General features: G+C 36.3%; 1 pseudogene; it reads left to right on the forward strand.

The window, feature by feature from the left end:
* The first annotated feature begins 6,684 nt into the window (after window positions 1–6,684).
* Window positions 6,685–22,692, forward strand: LOC109216190 (annotated as a pseudogene).
* The last annotated feature ends 4,307 nt before the right edge of the window (window positions 22,693–26,999 follow it).

Raw genomic sequence — 26,999 nt, forward strand, 5'->3', positions numbered from 1 at the left:
GTCAGCTGAGATCGAGGAGTTTTCCTTCTGTTCTTGTTCAGTGGAGAGGTCAGCTCCCTGAGGCATCGACCTGGGAGTCCGAGTCTGATATGCGGAGCCGTTATCCTCATCTATTTTCTGACTCAGGTACTTCTTTCTTTTGTCCGTTCGAGGACGAACGGTTGTTTTAGAGGTAGAGAATGTGACGACCCAAAGGGGTCATCACTTGTTTTCTTACTCATCCCGTACTTCTGAGGCCTCGAAAACCTTATTTAGGGTTGCCTCAATTTGCGTGCGCAGTTCGGGCGCGTAGCCGGAAAGCTTAAATATGAATTCTGTGTGAAAAATACTAAATTTTGATATTAATATGAATATATTTGACTTCGGTCAACATTTTTGGTAAACGGACCCGGACCCGTGATTTGACGGTCCCGGAGGGTCCGTAGAAAAATATGGGACTCGGGCATATGCCTGAAATCGAATTCCGAGGTCTAGAGCCCGAGAAATGAATTTTTTTGTACCACCTAGCAAACTCGCATATCATCAGTCGATAAGAAAAGATAGTGCCGCAATATCAATAAAGCATCCATAACTCAAACACATCGCCCTTTCTGAAATGTATACCCTCATCTAGCCACACCAATCAGCACTACCTTTTCCATAATCATCTGAAATTGCCCGTGCTGCCTAAGAATTTTATGTCCTTCCTTTCAGAACTGAACCGCAACCTTACTCACGCAATTCTCCATCCTCCATAACATATCGCATATGCCATACCATCCTAGGATATCATGAGAACTTCATATCCCTTCCGAGCCACAAGCAACTATGTACTCAACTAACCAAGAACTCTCCATTGATCCCATCTAGAAGAAAAACACTATAGCAAATTTTCTGAGCCGAACCTCGATATTATCGTTCCAACATGCTGAAATCGAATCCGTTCGTATTTATTAATGACCCCAACGATCTCCTCTAATCCAACACTACTCTGGTGAAATGACACATCAATACAAGCCTAAGCCGCAACTTGCACAATACGCGCACCAATAAGCAACAGTCCGAACATACTCAAATCATGAAAACGGCTCAAATGAAAGAGTTGTACCTCAAGCTCACCAGTACCACCAGAATACAAGGCTGAGAACCCGTCTCACATCATAGGAATAGAACACACGAATCTAACCCGCAAGGTCATAACCGATGCGCCATCCGCCAAGCAATATCCAATACTCCTCCCGCTCGACTCCCACTATGAGACCCCAATAGAACCGCACCATATGTGCCTATAACCAACAAATCATAACACCTCACAGCATAGAAAATCTCAGTGGAAATTAACAAAATCCAAATCAGTGATTAAGTTCTGAACATCTCATAAACCCCAGATTAAATGAAAGTTGTTTAAAAACATTTATCTAACATTTTCGACAGATATAAAGATGAGTGAAAACAGTCATTAAATCAACATATTCGATAGAAACTCACTCTAAAGAGAAGTGAAAATCAATAAGTTCATAATCAGACCCCTCAGGCAAACATCACTGATACCAACTTGTCACGATCCGGATTTCCCACCCTCGGGAGTCGTGATGGTGCCTACTAGTCGGAGCTAGGCAAGCCAATTATCAATTACCTCTTTTAGCGAACATCATCAATATTAGAAACAATGAAACACTTAATTATAAAGCGGAAGTCTCAAATGTATTTAACTGAAAGAAATGCAGAAGTTTAACAAAATCCTCTACCCAAGACTGGTGTCACAATACTCACGAACGTCTAGAGAATACTAAATACAACGTTCGAACGAAATATAAAAACTGTCTGCTTCGGTACAAATGATAACAAACTGAATAAAATAGAAAGGGACTCCGGGCCTGCGGACGTCAGCAAGGCTACCTCGAATGTCCCCGGACTGAATTCAGCTCCCAAATCCTCTACTGCTGTCCAAAAGCTGCTGCTCCGGCGCTGTGATCTGTGCAAAAAGATGCACAGAGTGTAGCATCAGCACAACTGACCCCATATGCTGGTAAGTGCCTAGCCTAACCTCAGCGGAGTAGTGACGAGGCTATACCAGATTACCAGATAGACCTATGCAGTTACGAAATATATTGCAGAAAAATAAACAGAAAATAAGCAGTTTATAAGGGAGGGGGGAGCATGCTGTGGGAAGGCAACAATTATAAACAAGGAGTCTAAATGCTAAGGTTATAACAGCCAACAGAAACTTAAATCTGGAATAAACACACTTAAGCCATATCTTGTTGCGGCGCGCAACCCGATCCTCAATCATCACTGTTGCGGCGTGCAACCCGATCCATAATCATCACAGTCGCAGCGTGCAACCCGATCCATAATCATCACTGTTGCGGCGTGCAACCCGATCCATATCATTTAGTATTGTTACGGCGTGCAACCCGATCCACATATATGTCATTTATCATTGTTGCGGCGCGCAACCTGATCCATATATTTATATTATTAATCCTCACCCAGGCAACAGTCGAAAATAAGGGGCAAGGGAGTAAACAATTAGTGAAATAAATCCTGGCAAGGGAACACAATAACACACTAAATCCCGACAAGGGCGAAAAGTCAATAACTCAATATCCCGGCAAGGGAGAAAATCATCATATCAATAAAACGTCCCGGCAAGGGATTAACCAATATCTCTTTCTCTTGCTTTCATTTCTTACTCTATAACTCACTTTATCATTTGAGCCATAGCTCCAAGGAATCATTTCATAGCATATACCTTCACAATTCGCAACACAACTCAAGCCAATGCTCCACGGAGTCTAATAATCATAATCTCTGTCTCATGCTCTTTACAGTATATAGAAATCATCAACTAAGCATGGGAGAATCTCAACAAGTTCAGGATAATCTCAATATAAGGACACACGGTCATGCTAGACACCAGTGTATAGATACTCGTCACCATGCCTATACACTGTACTCGACAAATAGCAATTAGCAAGTAAGACTCTACTCCTATTCCCTCAAGCCAAAGTTAGACCAAACACTTACCTCAAATGCTCCAAACTAAACTCAAGCCTCTAGTATAGCTTTACCCTTCGAATTCACTACCAAACCGCTCGAATCTAGTCACAAAATAATTTGAATGTATTAACAAATGCTAATCGAATCAATTTGAATGCATGAAAATGAATTTCCCAAAGTTTTACTCAAAAATTTCCAAAACGCCCCCGGACCCACGTGGTCAAAACCTGAGGTTCGAACCAAGACCCGGTTACCCATTCCCCTACGAGTTCATATCAATGATTTGTTTTGAAATCGGACCTCAAATTGAGGTCCAACTCCCCAATTTGAAGAAAACCTAGGTTCTACCCAAAATTCCCATTTTCACCCATGAAAATCCTTGATTTTAAGATGAAAACATGTTTAATGATGCAAAGGATTGAAGAGATTAAGTAAAAATTGACTTACAAATAATTTGGGGAAGAAAGTTTTCTTGGAAAATCGCCTATGGAGTGTTTGAGTTTGAAAGAATGAAGAAATGGGTTGAAAATTCGTCTAAGTATGAAAAATTGCAGGCTTCAAATATGGAAAATGCGAACCTCGGTTCGCAATTGCGAACCCAGCAGGCTTGGGAATTGCGACATTATTGTTCGCATTTGCGAACTCAAGCTGCCCAAGGGACCCTTCGCATTTGCGAACTGGGTCTCGCATTTGCGAACTAGTGTCCATCGCATTTGCGATGCCTGGCCTCGCATTTGCGGACCTTGGCCTGCCTGGGCTGGCTTTGCATTTGCGAACCAGCCTTCGCATTTGCGATAGCTAGGCATTCGCATTTGCGAACTCTAGCTTCGCAAATGCGAAAATTGCAGATAACTGATACCAGTTTTTTTTCAAAGTGAGAAGTGCAATCTGATGCCTATCCAAAACTCACCCGAGCCCGCGGGGCTCCAAACCAATTATGCACACAACCTCAAAAATATCCTACGGACTTATCCGTTCGATCAAATCGCCAAAATAACATCATATACATCGAATCAAGCCTCAAAACTCATGTTTTTCTTTGAAATGTTCATAAAGCATCAAATTTCTATTTCAAGTCCGAAACACGTCAAACGATATCCGTTTTCAACCAAATTTTACAGAAAGCGCTTAAACAATATATAAGACTTGTACCGGGCGTTGGAACCAAAATACGAGCCCGATACCACAGTCTTTTAATAAATTCCCATTTCCAATTTCCTTAATAATTTTAGAAAAATAATTTCACAGAAAAATTCATTTCTCGGGCTCTAGACCTCGGAATTCGACTCCGGGCATTTGCTCGAGTTCCATATTTTTTTACGGACCCTCCGGGACTGTCAAATTATGGGTCCGTGTCCGTTTACCAAAAATATTGACCGAAGTCAAATATATTCAATATTAATATCAAAATTTAGCATTTTTCACACAGAATTCATATTTAAGCTTTCCGGCTACGCGCCCGGACTGCGCACGCAAATCGAGGCAAACCCTAAATGAGGTTTTTGAGGCCTCGGAAGCACGGGACGTGTAAGAAAACAAGTGATGACCCCTTTGGGTCGTCACACACAGGTTTATTTGGTGGTCTGGTCCTAGCCTCGTTACTACTTCGCCGGGGTTAGGCTAGGCACTTACCAGCACATGGGGTCGGTTGTGCTGATACTACACTCTGTGCTATTTTGCACTTCCAGGCTTCGGACAACAGCAGTAGTAGTGTGGGAGCAAGCTTTCAGCCCAGCGAGACCCGAGGTAGCCTTGCAGGCGTTCGCAGGCCCTGGCGTCTCCTTTCATCTATATTCCTGTTTCTTTCATGTATTTCTGGAGACAGTGTCGAGTTTATTTCTTTCAGACCTTTATGTGTAGTATCCTTAGACCGTCTGTGAAACTGTGACACCAGTCTTGGGTAGGGGCTTTTGTTGCGATTTTTCCGCATATTTATTCAGTTTTCTATAATATTGAGACTTCCGCTTATTATTTAATTTCATTGCTTTGTATTATTGCCGCTAGGCAAAGATTTACCTCCGTGGAAAGGATGATTCATTCGGATCGACATGAGAGTCCAACTACATTGCCAGAATCCATGTTGTATATTTGAAAGAGGTTGACCGAAAAGGAATTATGTTATTAATGAAAAAGTAATTAAAATTTGGCTTACCTAGTTGTCATTAGTAGGCGCCATCACGACTCACGAAGGTGAGAAATCCGGGTCGTGACAGAAGCCAATTTAGGTAAAATGAGCAACCGTGTTGAACGCAGAGATTTGAGGGGTATCTAACGCCTTTTTGTCAACTGAACCTCCTTAGTTGCGAGTTTTGGTAGCTCACTAGTAAGAGTCAAATGATTTCAAAAAGAATTTTCCCTTAAAATAATTGCTTTCATTAAATAGATGATCTATCACACCTAAATGAAAAAATCAATGTTAGGTGGCTGCGTCTTACCATATAAACCTTATTTAAAATTATTAATTTTGTCACTTTACTTTTTCAAAAGCGTTTCCGTTATTTTGATTTTTCTACAACTTCACTAAAGAGTTTAGAGATTTTCGGGGGCTAGATAAAAAAAAGTGTGATATCGCTGCAACCACTATGTGCTTTAGAAGGAAAATATTTATCTCCATCCGATTTCTTCACTAAACTATATGAATTTATCATAGTTAAGTAATAATTAACGGACACGAGAATATTTGTTAAGGAGATGATAGCTTAGGTGGTCATTCAACTTGGGAAAATTGGTCATTAAATTCATCTATCTTTTTCTGTATTTTAAAAGTCATTTTACTTTACCTAATTAGCTTTATTGGTAATCTTCATTGGATTATGTATTTTTTAGTGAGATCTAATAACGCGGAAACTTTAATGTTAGAACACAACTCAACCCCATGAACCAACTCAATTTAGGTAAGAATTTACGCGATTGAACCCATAGCTTATATTGTACATCCGCACTCTGAATACCAAATAATGTGGTTGATATTCTTGATTCTGTTTTTAAGGCATATATTGAAATGCGCACGAGCAAATTGGCTTAGCATTCCCATCAGGTAATATACAAATTATAATGTTGGAGATAACTGTTCAGTAATCACACATATAGACACAACGATCTATATAATTGTGTCCATGCCAAACTTTTACATGAATGAAAATAATCGAAAAACACTCCTATATTTTAAAAAGTATTTATTACACATATAACACCCATGAATTTTGTATATTAGTCCTAAAATATGCGCTTTACAGCTCCGGGGAGATGAGTATTCATAAAGTAATCTTCCCATTTAATGCATCTTGGATCAAAGTTGAGCACAACATCCATGTTGCATTGTTTCATTGCCATTCTCAACCTCTCAGTATTAGCATCATCAAAGCTGAAAAATATAGGTTTAGAAATAATTAAGTTGCTTTTAATTAGCCGCGCCGCGAGTTGATTAAATGGTGTTTAAGCCACTAGAAAATAATTGAGAAGAGAAACAAATTATAAACGATTAACATACCTGCCGTGGAAAAGCAAGTAAGGTTTGTAGAGTTCAGCTAGACGTATAGCCATATCTATCTTCCTTTTCAGATTTTTGTAGGTTTTGTCCAAACGACGCCATGATAATAAATTTGCCAACTCTAGTATCTAAAAACGTATTAAACCACAAGTTACTGCCATTGAATGTGTACATCAACATTAAAGGGTGTTAGGCACACCGCACACGCACACATGCATGTAATATAATGTTTTAACCATAATAAATTATAATTTTCTTAAGACATTGATAATAACTCTACTAATTATTACTCCCTCCGTCTCATATTAATAGTCATGGTTACTACAAATAGTTGACTCAAATTAATTATCATCTTAGAAGTTCAAGACAAATTTAATTTTTTTTCTTTTTTTACCCTTAGTAATAATTATTTTTAAATATAGAGATAACACATAAATAGAATAAATATTCAATGAAGAGAGATTATGTCTTAAGACATAAATAAGGGTAGAATAATATAATCTATTTTATAATTAATATTTCTTTAGGAGCATGTAAAAGAGAAACACGACACATAATATGAGACGAGATTTTTTCATTCCTATACACTATTTGAAACTTTATTACCCTTAATGTCCATGTTTAATTAATTACCTGGCATAAATAAGTTTTGTTTACAAAATATACACAATCTACCTTAAAAGGCTCCAATCCATTATTCGTGCCTTCAATCAAGGAATATAGTTATACCCGTGAAAAAGTTATACCTTCTAGTAAGAGATTCGGACACCAAATCAGCGGAGAAACGTATTTATGAAGAGGTAAAAAATAGCAAGTACTTTTTTTTTTTTTAATAAAAAGTTACTTGCTTCGTCCATTTCATTTGAACAAGACTGTAAGGTAAAATGTTGTACTACAACCTGCATTTGTCCTTTATTAAGTGTCAAAAGAATGTCTACTTTTTTGAAATGGAAGTTTGACTTTTTCTCTACATTCAAGCAATATTTTTTACGTTATTTTGGTTTATTGTTAAGGGGCATTGTGTACGAAACTTATTCAAAACACATCCGTTTTAATTTCTTAAAAAATAAACTCTAATTTTTATTTTCAAGTATCACTAACAAAGCCAATCAAAATAACCATGTTAGAGTTGCGAGAGTAATTGCGCAGAAGAAGTTACCTAACCTAAATCATTGTAAACTTAGGGAGGTGTCTGTACATATTTCCCTTTCAATTTGCGACTTGTTTTTGATGAATGTTAGGTATTTTCTTTTTATTGCTAGCAAAAATATAATGTGTTAGGCTATTTGTTATTTATTGTAGAGAGCAAGACAGTAATATTTTTGCAAGTTTTCACACAGGTTATGCAGACTGAATTGTTTAAAGTTCTAAGAGAAAAGATAGGTGCAAAAAACCTAAACACTCTCGTAGAAGAGAAGGTATTTCCAGTTGCTGGTGATATTTCATACGAGGATTTTGGAATTGAAAATTCGGAGATAAAAGATGAAATGTTCAAAGAAATCGACATAATCATAAACTCAGCTGCAACTACTAGATTTGATGAGAGGTATGATTGTAAAAATATTACGTAATTAACTATTTTGATTCAAGGCATTTGATTTAATTCCATATATGGTATTGATATCAAATAGCTGTTTTTTTTTTCAGTTTGTCAGTCCTCGATTATAAGTTCTGGTTGACTATGACTAGTTTCCTTTTTTTTCTTTTTTTTTTTTTCTTGTAGATATGATACTGCCATGAATATCAATGTCCTAGGTGCCGTCAACGTCCTCAAGTTTGCTAAAAGATGTGAAAAAGTGAAGATTATTGTTCACGGATCCACTGGTCAGTTTTTAGATCTTAATTAAAGGTTTATGATTTTCATTTTTGGAAAACAAAAACGTGTGATTCTTTTTCATGTACTATATATTATAGTATTATTGTTATTGCTAAGGTTCTTAAAAATCTTGTCTTATTATATATTAATTAGTTAGTTCGATGTCTTTGTCACAGCTTATGTTTGTGGGGAAGGGGAAGGAGTTATACCAGAGAAATCATTCATTTTGGGTGAGACACTCAACAAAAACTCTTACTTAGACATTGATGTGGAGAGGAAGGTGATAGAAGACAAAATTAAGGAACTTGAAGCTCAAAATTTGACATCAAAGGAAGTGAAGATAGCCATGAAAGACCTAGGCATTCAAAGGTTAGAAATGGTCTAATTCATTTAGTGTTATTGAGATAATTTATACTCCGTCAACATGTAGATATGATATAGCCATGCATGAATCAATATTGCCATCAAAGGGAGTATTTGTTATTGAACCCGACGAGAGGGTCTATTGGAAACAGTCTTACCACCTGCTCAGGGAAGGAATAAGGTTTGCTTATACATTACTTCCCTAGACTAGGATTACATTATATTGGATTTTTTGTCATTGTTGTTGTTGTTGTTGAACCGGCAAAGTCAGTCATTATTTTCTTGATTTAAGTGATCTAATTGCGTAAGTATCTTCTATACCATCAGCGCATAGAAATTACATACAATATTGCTTTTTCTAACATTAACATGGCTTATATATATATTGATTATTTAGGGCAACTTTGCATGGGTGGCCAAACACATATTCCTTCACATAGGCAATGGGGGAGATGCTTTTATATAGGACATTCGAAAGAGAATTTACAACTTGTTATAATACGTCCAACAATTATCACAAGCACTTATAAAGAGCCATTTCCTGGATGGATTGAAGGAGTCAAGTAAGTTTGTGAATTGATGTTCTTTTTTCTGCTTGTAAATTAAAGTTCATTGCATTTTTTCACTACCAAGAGTAATTAATTCGACGACCTAAAAGTCTTCATTATTTTGAACATGGCTTCTTTACTAGTTTTTTTTAGCCGAGTATCTATCGAAAACAGTCTTCTATAAGGTAAGAGCAAGTTCTGTGTTGGAAAAAAATAATAATATCTCGCACAGGAATAATATCCATGATAAATAACAATAACACAAGAGAGTAACAACGACACCAAATATTTTAACGGGATAAAATACAATACCCCAGCGAGCAATATTACCACTATAATATTACAACTTAGTAGTGTCAAGAGACTACTACAACTTCGAAAGAAATAACACTCTTTATTTTAAACACCTCACTACAATATTACTCCCACTCACTATTTATCTCACAGACTACAATCTGTGGATTACTCTCTCTACGCTCTATTGCGCTCTCTCTGATTTGGTGTTCCTGAAATGAGGAACGAGGCCTGCTATTTATAGCAAAACTTGCCAACTATTGGACCAATCAGAATTGTTTCTTTGCAATTTGCATTGCAATTTGTAACCGGCCAAAACAAGTTTTGGAAACTTGTTGCAACTTGGTTCTTTTTTCAGCCGTTATTGCAACAAGTTGCCATTGCAACTTGTTGTTATCTTCTTCCTTTTTTAATTGCTTTTTGTTTTTTGTTTTTTTTGTTTTGATTTGGCCCCACGAATCTCTCCCTAAATTTTGATTTTTCTTCTTCATTCCAAGTCTTGATCTCAATCTCTGAAAATCTTCAAATTTGAGAGGCTTGGTAAAAATATCCGCAACTTGATCATGAGATTTCACATACTTGAGCTCAACTTCCTTCTTGGCAATGCTTTCTCTGATGAAGTGACACCTTGTATCAATATGCTTGCTTCGATCATGATACACTGGATTTTTCGCGAGTGTCTGTGCGGATTTGTTGTACAAATCTCTGTAGCTTCAATTTGTGGTAAATTGAGCTCCTTCAACAATCTTCTCGGCCAATAGCATGACATGTACAAGATGTTGCTGCTATATATTCAGCTTTACAAGTCGAGAGAGTAACAATTGGTTGTTTCTTTGAACTCTAAGAAATAACAGAATCACCCAAGAAAAATACAAAACCAGTTGTACTTTTTCTATCATCAATATCTCCCGCATAATCACTATCACAAAATTCCATAAGGTTGAAATCACTAGAAGAAGAATAAAATAACCCAAAGTCAATAGTACCTTTTAGGTAACGAAGAATTCTTCTAGTGACTTTCAAATGAGTGGAGGTAGGAGCTTCCATGAAGCGGCTTACTACTCCAACTCCAAAGAGTATATCTGGTCTGGTACAAGTCAAGTACCTCAAACTTCCCACAAGACTTTTGAAAAATGTGGGATCCACCTTTTCTCCTTCATCAAACTTGGATAATTTTGTCCCACTCTCCATCGGTGTGTTCACGGGGTTGCATTCGAGCATGTTGAACTTCTTCAATATCTCTTTTGTATAGCTTTCTTGAGAGATAAAAATTCCATCCTCCATCTGCTTCACTTCTAGGCCCAGGTAGTATGACATGAGCCCTACGTCTGTCATCTCAAACTCACGGGACATATCTTTCTTAAAAGCTTCAAACAAACTTGAGTTATTGCCCGTGAAAATAAGATCATCAACATAAAGACAAACAAGTAAGATACCTTCATTAGTATGAACTTTAAGGTAAAGAGCATATTCATCGAGACAACGAGTAAACCCATTGTCTTGAAAATATTTGCCGATGCAACTATTCTATGCTCGTGTGGCTTGTTTAAATCCATATAAAGCTTTCTTCAACCGCAACACTTTATCTTCATGGTTTTTTTACCACGAAGCCCAATGGTTGTTCAACATCGACTTCTTCTTCAAGATAGCCATTTAAGAAGGCTGACTTGACATCTAGTTGATGGATCTTCCACTTCATTTGCGCCGCCAAAGAGATCAGCAAACGAATCGTCTCCATGCGGGCAACAGGTGCATAGACTTCTTCATAGTCAATGCCTTTGCCTTTGCTTATAGCCTTTAGCCACAAGTCGTGCCTTGTATTTCTCCACATCTCCGTCAGCATTCTTCTTTATTTTGTATACCCATTTAACTCCAATTGCTCAATGACCCTTGGGAAGAGTTGTTAACTCCCAAGTGTTGTTCTTCTCTATTGACTCAATCTCCTCCTCCATAGCTTGTCTCCACTTTTTGTTTGTAGCAGCTTCATCAAAGTTCATTGGTTCACTGTCAGCAAAGAGACAACATAAAAAATCAAAATAAGTAACTTCTTCTGTGTCCTCATAGAGTTCTTGAATACTCCTCGTCCTTTGCGGATGTTCATTTGAACTTTCTTGGGAAGAGGGAGATGCAACATTGGTTGGAGAAGGAGGTGGAGTTGTATCCTGCACAAGTTCCACGGTCTCTGGTTCTTCTTCATCACCAAAATATGGAAGAAAATCATATGAAGTTTCTTCCTGAGCTTCCCAATCCCATGCCAATTCTTCATCAAATTCAACATCGCGACTTACCACCACCTTACCGCTGCTTGGGTTGTATAACTTGTAGCCTTTTGAACTTGTATCATAGCCAACAAATATATGCTTGACACTTCGATCGTCAAGTTTTGCTCTCTGTTGATGTGGCACATGAGCATAGGCTATGCTCCCAAAGATTCTCAAGTGTTTGACACTTGGCTTTCTTCCACTCCATGCTTCTTGAGGGGTTTGATCTCTAACATTTCTTGTTGGAGACCTGTTGTTCAAATACACTAAACAAGAAACAGCTTCGGCCCAAAATTCCTTGGGCATACTTTTAGCTTTCAACATACATCTAGCCATATTAAGAATCGTTCGATTCTTTCTCTCTGCAACTCCATTTTGTTGGGATGAATAAGGTACCGTTAGAGGGAGACGAATTCCATGAGATTGACAGAAGTCATTAAATTCTTTTGAAGTGAATTCGCCTCCTCTATCAGACCTTAGAGCTTTAATTTCATAGCCACTTTCTTTCTCCACAAGTACTTTAAAATTTTTAAAAGCAGCAAAAGCTTCAGATTTTTGGTTCAAGAAATAAACCCAAGTCTTTCTACTAAAGTCATCAATGAAAAGCAGAAAGTATATACTTTTACCAAAAGAAGGTGGATTGATTGGTCCACACACATCAGTGTGAACAAGCTGGAGCGGCTTGGTTGATATTGACATGGCCTCCTTTGGAAAACTCCTCCTTGCATGTTTTCCAAGAAGACAAGCTTCACACAATTGATTAGGATGGTTGATTGATGGTATCCCATGCACCATGTTCGTTTCTCCCATTGTTTTGAGCGCTTCAAAATTCAAGTGCCCAAATCGTATGTGCCAACACCATGATTCATCTTGCACATTAGCCTTCAAACACTTTGCATCAATTGTTTTAAGATTTAGAGAAAATAATCTATTCTTTGCCATATGTACTTTAGCAATTAGAATTCCACTTGAATCTCTAAGCCAAAGATGCATATTTTTCATGTGGATGTCATATTCCTTTTCAAAAAGTTGGCCCAAACTCAAAATATTACTTTTTAATTTTGGCACATAATAAACATCTTGAATTAGCTTGTGATCGCCATTTTTACAGGAGATCAGAATCGTACCTATCCATTTGATTTGAATCTTTGAGGTATCTCCAAAAGACACATTACCTCTCACCGTTTTATTGATCTCTACAAACTTTTCTTTGCATCCACACATATGATTGCTTGCTCCATTGTCCAAGTACCACAAGCTGCAATCATCCCTGTTTTCTTCCTTGAGTGCCAGCAATAACGTTGACTCGCCTTCTTCTTTCTTGTCATCAACAAGGTTAGCTTTCTCTTCAAAATTGCTACAACATTCCCAAGAGTAATGGCCAAATTTATGACAATTATAACACTCAATTTTTGATTTGTCATACCTTTGTCCATTATTTTCTTGGTAGTAGCCACGTCCTCTTCCTCCTCTTTGTCCACGACCACGAACTCTGAATCTTTGGTGGATGTTAACTTCACTGTTGAAGTTGTTACTATTAGTTCTTCCTCTTCCATGACCGCCACGGCCTCGTCCTCGTCCATTCCCTCGATAGCTTTTTTCACCTCCATAATCCTTAAAGGATGCCTGAGTTTTAAGAAGTTGCTCCAGTGGCACTTCTTGTCTCCTCTTGATCTTTTCTTCATGAGCCTGTAAAGAACCCTCCAATTGCTCCTCCATCATTGAGTCTAAATCTTTAGACTCTTCAATAGCACACACCACAAAATCGAATTTAGGTGTTAAAGTGCGAAGGATCTATTCTACCACAAGGACATCTTTTATGTCCTTCCCGTATCTTCTTAATTGATTCACAACAGCCTTCACTTTTGAACAATAATCCAAAATGCATTCGGATTCTTTCATTTTTAAAACTTCAAAATCAGCCCTTAGAGTTTGAAGTTTTACCTTCCTCACCTTGTCAACTCCTTGAAGAGAATTTTGTAAAATCTCCCAAGCTTCCTTTGAGGCGGTAGCATCTGCCACCTTCTCAAACATGGCATCATCCAAACATTGGTGGATGAGCGTGAGGGCTTGTTGATCCTTCTTCCTTGTCTTTGCCAAGACATCTTTTTTATTTTGAGGCAGAGCTTTCTCATTATCGGGTTTTGCATACCCTCTATCTACGATTTCCCACACATCCTGGGAGCCTAGAATGGCTTTCATACGTAGACACCATTTCTCATAATTATCTTTTGTGAGACGGGGATCCTAAAAAGACAGCGGCTATTACTCGCCATGGCTCTGGTACCACATTGTTGGGAAAAAATAATAATATCCCGCACAGGAATAATATCCACGATAATAACAATAACACAAGAGAGTAACAACGACACCAAATATTTTAACGGGATAAAATACAATACCCCAGCGGGGCAATATTACCACTATAATATTACAACTTCGTAGTGTCAAGAGACTACTACAACTTCGAAAGAAATAACACTCTTTATTTTAAACACCTCACTATAATATTACTCCCACTCACTATTTATCTCACAGAGTACAATCTGTGGATTACTCTCTCTACGCTCTATTGCGCTCTCTCTGATTTGGTGTTCCTGAAATGAGGAACGAGGCCTGCTATTTATAGCAAAACTTGCCAACTATTGGACCAATCAGAATGGTTTCTTTGCAATTTGCATTGCAATTTGTAACCGGCCAAAACAAGTTTTGGCAACTTGTTGCAACTTGGTTCTTGTTTCAGCCGTTATTGCAACAAGTTGCCATTGCAACTTGTTGTTATCTTCTTCCTTATTTAATTGCTTTTTATTTTTTGTTTTTTTTGTTTTGATTTGGCCCCACAGTCTGCATACATATTATCCTCCCTGGACCTCACACTGTAAGAATATCTTGGATATATTATTGTTGTTGTTGTGTTCTTGAGATAAAATAAAGCACATCATATAAAGAAGTGATTCATATCTCTTATATATTTATAAATAACTTTTATTTGTAACTGCAGAACAGTGGATTCATTTATCTCGGGATATGGTAAATTAAGGCATACTGAATTTCTGCTTTGGTGACCCAAACACAAAAATTGACGCGGTATGTATTAATTCACTATGCTGGTTCATTTTTCACACACTTTTTTATTTTCATTATAAAGAAATTATTTATAACTTTTTTTTCCAACTACAAATGAGGTCTGCCTAATTTTTTAACTGTTGGGATATATACTATTAACCATGAATTTTTCTTTGGATATACTATTTATTATGGAACAATTGCTTATTCAATTTTAATAAAGTATTAAATAGATCATATATTCGTATGTGTCCTTTACTTATATAGTAGATGATTTAGTGTATAGAGTTTAGCTTATACACGGAAGATTAGATCATCGGTTCTTATAAGTATAAAGATCATGTTCACAATCTATTGATGGAATTGGACAAACCATCAGGAATGATTGTAGCACAAGATTAGAGATAATTTATCTTGATTATGGGAATGGTTTAATTTCAACTTCTTGTGCTAGTACATTTTGTATGTATTGAACGGACCAAGTAGAGATATGTATTTTATACTGACTTAATAAAATAAAACTCTCTAGCCATTAAATGTACTTATACTCTTAATCTTGATATAATTGTTATTAGCTGTGTATATTATTATTCTTTTGATTTATTAAAAGGCGAGATTCTTTCGTGGGTCAATATGCCTGGTAAATTGGACAATAGTAAAATACATTGGCAAAGTAATAGTTAGTTGATGGGATCCATGTCTCGATCTAGAGATTGATGATACACCTTTATGAAAGCTTATAAGTTTTCATGTGTAAACCCTGCAGGTGAATTTTGTATCCGTCACATGAAATAAGTTTAGCGAAAGTCTAAAGGAAATAATCAATGAATTAAATTGTCAGTAATTTAATTTATTTGATTAGTATTTGAATCTTAACATGGGAGTTAAATAAGATTTAATAGAAGAATTTCGAAATTGAACTGAGGAGTGCAGTTACGAATTTTTAGTGGAATAATTTGTAACTTATTATGGTATTATTAATTCAGATAGTCCGAATTAAGTCCATAATAGGAAGCCTCATTACTTAAATACTGCGGTCCCTGCTGTGCCCGAAAAATTAGGAATTAAATGGAATTCTATTTCTTGGTGGAAAAGGAAGACCCAACAGGTTTAGGAAAAGGGTTTTAAACCCTAAAACCTATGGCTATATAAAGAGGTCTTATTCCATAAGGAGGCAAGGTTTTTACTACATGCTTTCCTAGGAGAAATTCGCCCACACGAATTTCGCTAATTCCAGGCATTATTAGCAGAAGACTGTGGAACTGGAGGATGATTTCTGGACGGTTTTGCTCTTGCTTGAAGGCTTCTCGCGATTGCGGCCACGCTTCAAGAGATAAGTATCGATTTTATGTTCGAATAAAATCTATGATTATGTGTTGTCTATATTACATGCAAGTGATCTTGGCTATTTGCTTCCGCTGTTCATACCTGTTTTCCATCAATTGGTATCAGAGCCTTCTTGCCTCTAAATAGATAACACAGATGATATACACATATGTGCGATTACGTATGTGGGGGTGTTGAGTTGTTGGCCTACTGTTTTTGCAAAATTAGTTTTGTAATTTTATAAGACGTGAATGAAGTTGTTGTTTGTTCTCGTTTTCAAGAGTAACGGCGCTAATGTTAGTCTTCAACGTGAATTTTAGTTGCCTTTCTTTATATAGATTGAAGAGGAAAAGGATAAAACGTTGCCGCTAGGGTTCTCGTTTTAAAAGGAACGTATCTGTGGCAAGTCTTTTCTCTTTATGTGATTAATTGGAATGAACTAAAAGAAAACAAAAGGAGGGTTGCTGGTTATTGTTTTTGTCGGCGATGGCATAGAAGTGGATTTAATCCACTGTTTTCTATTTTACAAAGTTTGCAACTGTGGCGGCCAGGTCCTTTTGATAATAGTGAAAGACTTATTTTAAGAGGTAAGTCAAAGATTCATTATTTAGTCTTGTAATAAATTTTTTGTTCAAGACTTTGTTAACCTTTTAAAGTACTTTGCCTGATCAAATTGTTTATGATTAATGATTATTATAATGTGAGACTATATCTACCAAAGTGGATTTCATGAGAGATTGAATCTTCTCGTAAAGAAGCCTTGGTAGTACGTATACCTGATGGTTCTTTATCACTGTGAATTGATAATTGGCTAATTTTTCAAAACTCAATAGATTTAATAAACCGGGCCGCTAGATTCCTTCTTTTAGGAAGGAAATAAAGTTTTATTTTGGCCTTTGCTTCACGTGAAGGTGCCCTAATGAAAACTTTTATTTGGTACATATGGGAGTTTTTCTCCTTTACGGCTAATGTTGGACGGTTTTAGAATTTTTTTTCTTTTGTCCAATAATTATATGAGCCTATTACACATGTATATTAATTATGTAATTAAGAATTTATGATTGAATAAATGGTTATCACCAAGGTGATTTATTTATTTAAGATTATTGAAAATTCTTAATGGCTTTATACACGTGTAATTATGTTTGTACATGGATTGAGAGTTATGATTAATAAATAGGATCTACTAAAATAGTCTATTTATTTGAGTCATGAATAAATGTACTCAATGTACCATGTGAAAATTAATTGTCCTTGATAAGTTTACGCTAGTAGTAGAGTTTTCATCTACACCAAAGAGGTTTATCTCTTGATACTAGTGATATTAAACAAATTCATGAGAAAAGACATTAAGGTTTTCACCAACTATGATGAAAAGTAATATCTTGGATTCTCATATGTATAAAATGGGAGGACAATTGGATGTAAGAGGCGGTTTTATATACCTTACAGAAAATGAAGGACATAATCTATGTCTTGTGCTCATAGAATAATTATAAGGATAATAGAAAGCATGATCATATTTATTTTAATCCATGAGAATGCCTAAAACAGTTAATCTCTGAATTTTGGTCATGGAATTGGAGGTCATAAATTTGACAAACTCCAATTGACCTGAAATTTAGTAGGTCCATTAAAAACGACCTGGTGAGAAACACTCACTGCTATGCAGTGAATCACGTTATTTTTGGGTGTTTCAAGGTCGTTAGATGGGGGTTTTAAGCAGTTTATTGGATTAAATAAGGTTTAAATATGAAAAATTATTCTTTATATATCGGTTTTATTTGTATTAAATCTAGAACATGATTACACATGATGATTTAACTTAATATGATAAATGAAAAGAATGTAAATCACATTGGTTGAATCTTAAATTCGCCTAAAAGACTTATTCGAATTTGGTCTAGTTTTGGTGATCATCATCTCCAATTGACTTGACATTTGGTGGGTTCATCGGAAATGACCTGATAAGAAATACTCACTTCTATGCAGTGAATTATGTTGTATTTCGGTAGTTCAGGGTCATTTGGATGGGTTTTTGGCAGTTTCCGAGATTAAAATGTGATTTAGATATGAAAAGTCATTCCTTATATGTCAGTCTTATTTTGTTAAATTTGGAACATGATGACACATGTTTATTTTACATAAACTGATATATAGTTGGAATGTATGCCATGATTTAAATTCCTAAAAATGCTTAAATGGTAGCTTTTCAAATTTGGTTGTTGTTTTGAAGATCATGACTTTTATGATCTCCAATTGACCTGAATTTTGGTAGGTCTATCGGAAAACCCCGGTAAATAATACTTGTTGTATGCAGTGAATAACATTAATTTAGTGTTTCATGACTGTCTACATGGATTTTTTGAGCATTTTGTGAATTTTGGAACTTAATCCTTAGAAAAAATTGCATGGTTGTGATCAAGTGGTGATAGGAATTAACCCTTATGGTCTCCACTATATATAGTAAGATAATAAATTTACGCATCGACTTTAGGTCTTCCTCCATATCGGATAAATTTATTATGAACTTACTGAATATAATTACTAGTAGTTGATAACATGTATTGACTCTCCATCTGAGTTCACACGTTGAATCAATTTTGTAATTATAATGCAACCATGATTAAGTGGTGATAGAAATATATTTTTATGGTCTTCCACTATTAATTTCAAGTGAGTGTAAATTTATGCGTCGACTTTAGATCTTCCTCCATATCGGATAAATTTATTATGAACTTACTGACTATAATTACTGGTAGTTGATAACATGTATTGACTCTCCATCTGAGTTCACACGTTGAATCAATTTTGTAATTATAATGGAACCATGATTAAGTGGTGATAGAAATATATTTCTATGGTCTTCTACTATTAATATCATGTACTTACTCTCCATCTGAGTATACATGTAGGATCAATGGAACTAGAGCTATTAGTTATGATATATACAATTGACTAAAAATAACAGTTTGCTCTCCATCTGAGTTGGTTCTGTTTCTTTTTTGGATTGTATAATTCTTGCATTATATAATATACTTTGCATGAATGGCTCTTTTTCCCATCGAGAATTTGCTACTCAAGATGCATGTATGTATACATATTGAATGCAGTCTGAATTTTATTATTCAGTGTCAATTGACTTATTATGATCTATTTATTGTTGTATATCTCAACTCCACAATGACTTCGTGTAGTTTGTCGTATCACTAATAAAAACTTCCTTTGGTCGTTCTAAGACGTTAATTTGATGGATGCATTGTATGTACCATTTGCTATAAGGAATTAAATTTCGGTTTTTGAGCAAAATAAGAGATGTATATTTAATTTATTTTAGAATAATGATTGTGTTATTGAGCTTTATAAATATCGTATCTCTTGTGGTACATAGATGCATGATCTTGTTATTGTTAATGTCGATCTCCTGAACTGAATAATATTAGTCTACCTTATAAGAGAAAATGTTCTTTAAAGTTTGAGTGAAACTTATCTGTGCACTTCTGTCTAAGTCATATTAATCTGGATATGATTTCAAGTTAGTCAAGGACGAACCTTAAGGTTCATTAAAAGTAGAGGCACTACCAACTTGTGGATCTTGTTTAAAAGGAAATATGACTAAGAGACATTTCTGCTCTAAAGGAAAGAGAGCTGGTGATAAGTTAGAACTAATCTATTTTCGATTGTGCTATCCAATGAACATATAGGGAAGAGGTGATTTTGGGTATTTTTATGACGTTCATAAATGATTATTCAAGCTATGAATATATTTATTTGATGCACCGTAAGTCTGAATGCTTTGAATAATTTCAGGATTTTAAGGCTTGATATGGAGAAGCACCATAAAAATATATTAAATTACTACGATCTGATCGTAGGTGGCTAGCACTTCTCTACATAGTTCATCAGTTACTTATCAAAATAGGAGATTGTATCTCAATTGTCTACATCGGATACTCCATAATAGAGTGGTGTAGTAGAGAGAAGAAATAGGACTCTTATGGAGATATTTAAATTAATGGTGAGTTATTCAGATTTATTTCCTTTTTCATTATGGATATGCCGTAGAAACTGCAGTTACATTATGATTCTAGTTCTTCTAAATTTGTATCTTGGATCCCATAGAATTGTGGACTTAACGTAAGTCTGGTCTGCGGAGAGTTCGAATATGGAATTGTACAATATATATACTGAAAAGGAAAACAGATAAGATAAAATCAAGGATGAATGTTTGCACATTTATTGGACATCCAAGGAAACGAAAGGAGGTTTATTTTGTTTTCCTAAAGAAAAGAAGGTAATTGTTAGCACAAATACCGGTTCTCTATAATAGGATTATTTAATAAACTATGTTCCTAGAAGTAAACTAGTTTTACAGGAACTAAGCAAAGAAATAACAAATGAATAATCTGAAAATTCAAACGCTCAGGAACATACAACTCTATTTGTCGGAATTGACGTTCATTGCATTTAAGTAGTGGGAGAAACGTTAATAGACAAAAAAAAATTTACTACCTCCAAGTAGTGGGAGTGATGTTGAGTAGAGAACACTACAGGAAGAAGTCATTAATATTTCAATACCGCAAGGTATTGAAGATAATATTAGTAGTACTTCGTCGTAGTGGGAGAATAGTAAGGAAATCATAGTTTGATATGTACTCTTGGGAGAGTTTCATAACAAGATCCCTGAAGAGCTTAATACCAAAATAGTTAATTACGACAAAGCATTACTAGACAAAGATTGCTTTTGAAAATAACTTGGCAAGTTCCTTTTAGTAGAAGTTTATTGGCATAGACTTTTAATAGTCGTGCAAAAGGATAGTTGTGGAAGTTATATGCATGGTTATTGTGAGGGTATATACTATTAATCATGTATTTAGACATAGTATATTCTAATAATTGTTATGGTTAAAAGTCTAAGTGGGAGATTGTTGGGATATATACTATTAACCATGAATTTTGGTTTGGATATACTATTTATTATGGAACAATTGCTTATTCAATTTTAATAAAGTATTAAATAGATCATATAGTCGTATGTGTCCTTTACTTATATAGTAGATGATTTAGTGTATAGAGTTTAGCTTATACACGGAAGATTAGATCATCGGTTCTTATAAGTATAAAGATCATGTTCACAATCTATTGATGGAATTGGACAAACCATCAGGAATGATTGTAGCACAAGATTAGAGATAATTTATCTTGATTATGGGAATGGTTTAATTTCAACTTCTTGTGCTAGTACATTTTGTATGTATTGAACGGACCAAGTAGAGATATGTATTTTATACTGACTTAATAAAATAAAACTCTCTAGCCATTAAATGTACTTATACTCTTAATCTTGATATAATTGTTATTAGCTGTGTATATTATTATTCTTTTGATTTATTAAAAGGCGAGATTCTTTCGTGGGTCAATATGCCTGGTAAATTGGACAATAGTAATATACATTGGCAAAGTAATAGTTAGTTGATGGAATCCATGTCTCGGTCTAGAGATTGATGATACACCTTTATGAAAGCTTATAAGTTTTCATGTGTAAACCCTGCAGGTGAATTTTGTATCCGTCACATGAAATAAGTTAAGCGAAAGTCTAAAGGAAATAATCAATGAATTAAATTGTCAGTAATTTAATTTATTTGATTAGTATCTGAATCTTAACATGGGGAGTTAAATAAGATTTAATGGAAGAATTTCGAAATTGAACTGAGGAGTGCAGTTATGAATTTTTAGTGGAATAATTTGTAACTTATTATGGTAGTATTAATTCAGATATTTCGAATTAAGTCCATAATAGGAAGCCTCGTTAATTAAATACTGCGGTCCCTGCTGTGCCCGAAAAATTAGGAATTAAATGGAATTCTATTTCTTGGTAGAAAAGGAAGACCCAACAGGTTTAGGAAAAAGATTTTAAACCCTAAAACCTGTGGCTATATAAAGAGGTCTTATTCCATAAGGAGGCAAGGTTTTTACTACATGTTTTTCCTAGGAGAAATTCACCTACACGAATTTCGCTAATTCCAGGCATTATTCGGGTCACACAGCAGAAGACTGTGGAACTGGAGGATGATTTCGTGGACGGTTTCGCTCTTGCTTGGAGGCTTCTCGCGATTGCGGCCACGCTTCAAGAGATAAGTATCGATTTTATGTTCGAATAAAATCTGTGATTATGTGTTGTCTATATTACATGCAAGTAATCTTGGCTATTTGCTTCCGTTGTTCATACCTGTTTTCCATCATTAACCTCTTTAATTTATTGCAGATTCCAGGTGATATGGTGGTGAACTCCATACTTGCAGCAATTATAGCACATGGAAATCAATATCATTCTTCTCAAGAATCAATATATCACATTAGCTCTTCCGAAAAAAATCCCCTAAAATCTTGTGATATTCAATTGTTTCTGTTCCATTACTTCACCAAAATCCATGGATCAACAAAGATGGGAACATCATCAAAGTGGGAATGCCTCTGCTATTTAGCAGCATGGATAGCTTTCAAAACTACATTTCAACCTATTATTGGCTATTGTTAAAGGTTTTTTTCTCATCAATATAACATTTTATTTTCATCTTTGATACAAATTTTAGTGGTGAAGTTACACATCTGGCCAGACAGCCAAAAATAATTAATTTCTCTAGCCAAATATACAAATAATATGCATAAAATATATTATATTATATGCATAAAATATATTATATTATATGTATATTATATATAAATATACCAAAAAAATTCGGCTATTATTTTTAAAGCGGCTATACTGTGTAATAAATTTATATTATAGCCATGCGTACTGTTGCAGATAGACGTAAATCATTTCATATTTTCCGTTGACTTTGACGAACCTCCGACATGGAGTTGGTGGTTTTCGTGTGTGAAAAGTACTACGAAAAAAAAAAATTTATCCTTTTACTTTTAACTATTATTTAGAGTATTACTTTATGTTATACTTCAAGATGGACCTCTCTTAGGATCAAGAGAAAAAAAGACACAATTTGCTGGCCCCAAAAAATAATGAAAGGTAACATTAAGATATGTATGGGTCAGAATCCGACCCCGCGATAATTAACGAAGCTAATCCCGTCTTAAGCTAATTCTGATTAATTAGTGGCACGACCACTTAGAATTAACGATATTCAACCCTCATCTTATTCGATCAACAAGGCCACGGCCCATCCCCCACCATGAAGGCGAAATCCCAACGTGGTCACAGCCACTTATTGCCAGCTCACGAAGCTCACATCTATAAATACCAAGAGAGGAAACCCTAGAAAGGGGGCTGCTTCTCGGTCACTATCCGAGAGAGAGAGAAAAACACAATGATACCCATATTGTGAGAGAGAAAAACACCATTGTAAGGCTCTGAACCTCTTCATGGAGAGGCAGGCCAAATCAACATTATCAATAAAGAATCTTAATGTTTCTCCTCCTAACTCTGAGTACTTATTTTCGTTTCCTTCATTTGGTCCAACGGATTATTACGGTTTGCTATGATTTTTCCGTGATTTATTTATATTGTTTTATACTCATAAGGTATGTGATAACTTTTGAGCAAACAATTTGGCGCCGTCTGTGGGGATTTCCTAGCAAAATCGCGTAGTTCTTCCTGGACCAAAAGGAGAACGCAGAAAGGAAACAAAGCAACCAGCTCAAACAAGCCAAAGCNGGCGAAGGCACTTAGCCTGAGTCCCAGTTTGAGCGAAGTCGAACTGTTAATCTTTGATGGCGAAGGCACTTAGCATTAAAGGGTTCCCTGGGGGAGTCCCAATTTGCTTAATTTTGCTCGCATTGGAGAATAATGCAAAAAAGAAGAAGAAGCCCCTCCTAAGGGAGAATCTCTGTAAGGCATCTACCACATCCCTGATACGAGCTCCGGCCAGAAACCGGCACGGAGATATCTCGAACCAAGAGTCTCCTCAAGACAGCCTATATACTCCGATTGGGAGGACAACGCATAAGCTGCTCAAGGTCTCGAATCAAAACCGAGCTTCGACACTCAATACCCACAACTAAGACCAGGCCATGCGCCTTCGCCAATAAGTTCAAATACGGTTGAACCATCACTCAGGCTACGCGCCTTCGCCATCAAAATCGACCAAGTTCAACAACAGTTGAACTGGGACTCAGGCTATGCGCCTTCGCCATTAAATCAAGGCTATGCGCCTTCGCCAATAAGTTCAAATACCATTGAACCATGACTCAGGCTACGCGCCTTCGCCATCAAAATCGACCAAGTTCAACAACAGTTGAACTGGGACTCAGGCTATGCGCCTTCACCACTAAGTCAAGGCTATGCGCCTTCGCCAATAAGTTCAAATACGGTTGAACCATGACTCAGGCTACGCGCCTTCGCCATCAAAATCGACCAAGTTCAACAACAGTTGTACTGGGACTGAGGCTATGCGCCTTCGCCATTAAGTCAAAGCTATGCGCCTTCGCCAATAAGTTCAAATACGGTTGAACCATGACTCAGGCTACGCGCCTTCGCCATCAAAATTGACAAAGTTCAACAACAGGTGAACTGGGACTCAGGCCATGCGCCTTCGCCAATAAGTTCAAATACGGTTGAACCATGACTCAGGCTACGCGCCTTCGCCATCAAAATCGACCAAGTTCAACAACAGTTGAACTGCGACTCAGGCTATGCGCCTTCGCCATTAAATCAAGGCTATGCGCCTTCGCCAATAAGTTCAAATACGGTTGAACCATGACTCAGACTACGCGCCTTCGCCATCAAAATCGACCAAGTTCAACAACAGTTGAACTGGGACTCAGGCTATGCGCCTTCGCCATTAAATCAAGGCTATGCGCCTAAACCCGGTAGGGGCCTTGTAAGGCCTCGTAAAATTTCTCGAAAAACCCATTGTACAGACTTTTTGGGTTGAGCATTCTCCAGTAGATTTTATTCCTTTGTAGAATTAAGGGCATGGTAGTTGTCGGTTGGAACAACAATTCATAATATTCATCTTTGTCAATTAAAGGACAAGATTTAAGGGTAAAGCAGCTTATCTTAAAATAGCATTTGAACTTTCTGCAATAGGTTTGTCCTTGGTGAAGGGCAGGTAGTTGGAAAGAATTTCCATATCATTATCATTGAAGTCGGTAATTACCTTTACTAGTACATGAGGTTAGCTCATCTATTAACCCGTTAAAGAGTATATAAATAAGATAAAAAAAAAAAAAAGAGTAAGAAAGAGGATTTTGAGCAATGTTTGTTAGAGAAGCAGATTTAGTTGAGAAATTCATTATTATTCATTAAAATAGGGGGAAAGTAATAGCAAGCAACAATGAAAAGACATAGGATAATGATCTTTTAATTCCTATGAAGATTATGTATTGAAACTGACGTAGACTTCCTTGAAAACAACCTTCAAGTTGTCTATATTTTTTAAAGAAAAGAATGGAAATGATGCCGACAAACGAATAGTAGGAGTAACACCTTTTCGTAGTTACGAGTAACACACGAATAACGTAGCTTGAATTTGGGGGCCCCTTCGTTAACATTTAGAAAGTAGCAACTGTCTTTGATCTCTCAAGGATAATGTTATCTTAGCACTCCGTTTGCTCGAGATATGGGGAAAAAGAAAGAATCTAAAGAGAAGAGGGGAGAGAGGTTGAACCCGAAGTATCTTCTCCACCAGAACATTTAAAAGGTAATTGGTAACCTAAATAAATAGTAAATACTATACTATAACGAATTAAATTGCAGTATTGGTGTAAAAAAAAATTAGATAAATAGCTAGAGAGGAAATACTTTTTGCAAGGAAACCAGCGGCACCCGTAATGAAAATAGTTTTGCCTTCTAGAAATTGTTGAATTTTAGATGATTCCATTGGTAAGGAATTTGAGCAGCTAATTTTTGTTGAAAAGACTTGATATTTGATATTGGAAATGATATTTGATATGAGCTCATGCACTCATCTCTCAATATATATATAGGCAAACTTGAGACTGATTTGCTAATAGATATTTGGAGAGGCTTCTTTCAACAATTAATTATGTAAGTTTACCATTACCTAAAATTTAGGTCACCTCATTTGTCACGACCCTAAAACGGACCCAGTCGTGATGGCGCCTATCGTAAAACTAGGGCAGCCGACACAAACCCAAAACCAACCAGAAAATCATGAAAAAGTCAATTTAACTCATTAATTATCTAAACCCATAGTGTAAGTTCAAATAACCAGTGCGGAAGAAGAATAACACAAGCCCGACATCGGGGTGTCACCAGTCATGAGAAACTACAAACTCGTCTAGGAATAAGAAAAGGGCAATATAGTCCGAAAATAAAATACTGAGACAATCCGAGTAAGATAAGAAGGAGAAGCACGGGGCTGCGAATGCCAAGCAGCTACCTAGTCAACTCCAAAGACCTGCTGGAAGACTGATCAGCACTCACTATCGCGTCCCAAGACTCCTGGATCTGCACACAAGGTGCAAGGAGTAATGTGAGTACGCCAACTCAGTAAGTAATAAAAGTAAAAGCAGCTGAGCAGTAAGAAGACAGGCAATTCCACGTCATAGCACTACAGCAAAATAGTGTATGTCTAGAACAATACAGTAAATCAATTAACTCGTAAAAACAACTCAGTTCAGTAAAACCTTTTTAAATCATCTTTCAATAGTTTCAAACGAGTGATGAAAACAGTGAGTAAAAGGGATAGAAACGTAAACAGCCCCTTGGGCAAAACATGTACCATAAACCGCCCCTCGGGCCAAATATTAACAGAACCAGCCCCTCGGGCTACCTCACAATCACTCGTAACCAGCCCCTCGGGCAACAACATGAAACAACAACAGCCCCTCGGGCAATATCACATCATTCACATTGGGTACCCGTGCTCACT

The sequence above is a fragment of the Nicotiana attenuata genome, unplaced genomic scaffold, assembly GCF_001879085.1.
Source record: "Nicotiana attenuata strain UT unplaced genomic scaffold, NIATTr2, whole genome shotgun sequence".
NCBI lineage: Eukaryota > Viridiplantae > Streptophyta > Magnoliopsida > Solanales > Solanaceae > Nicotiana > Nicotiana attenuata.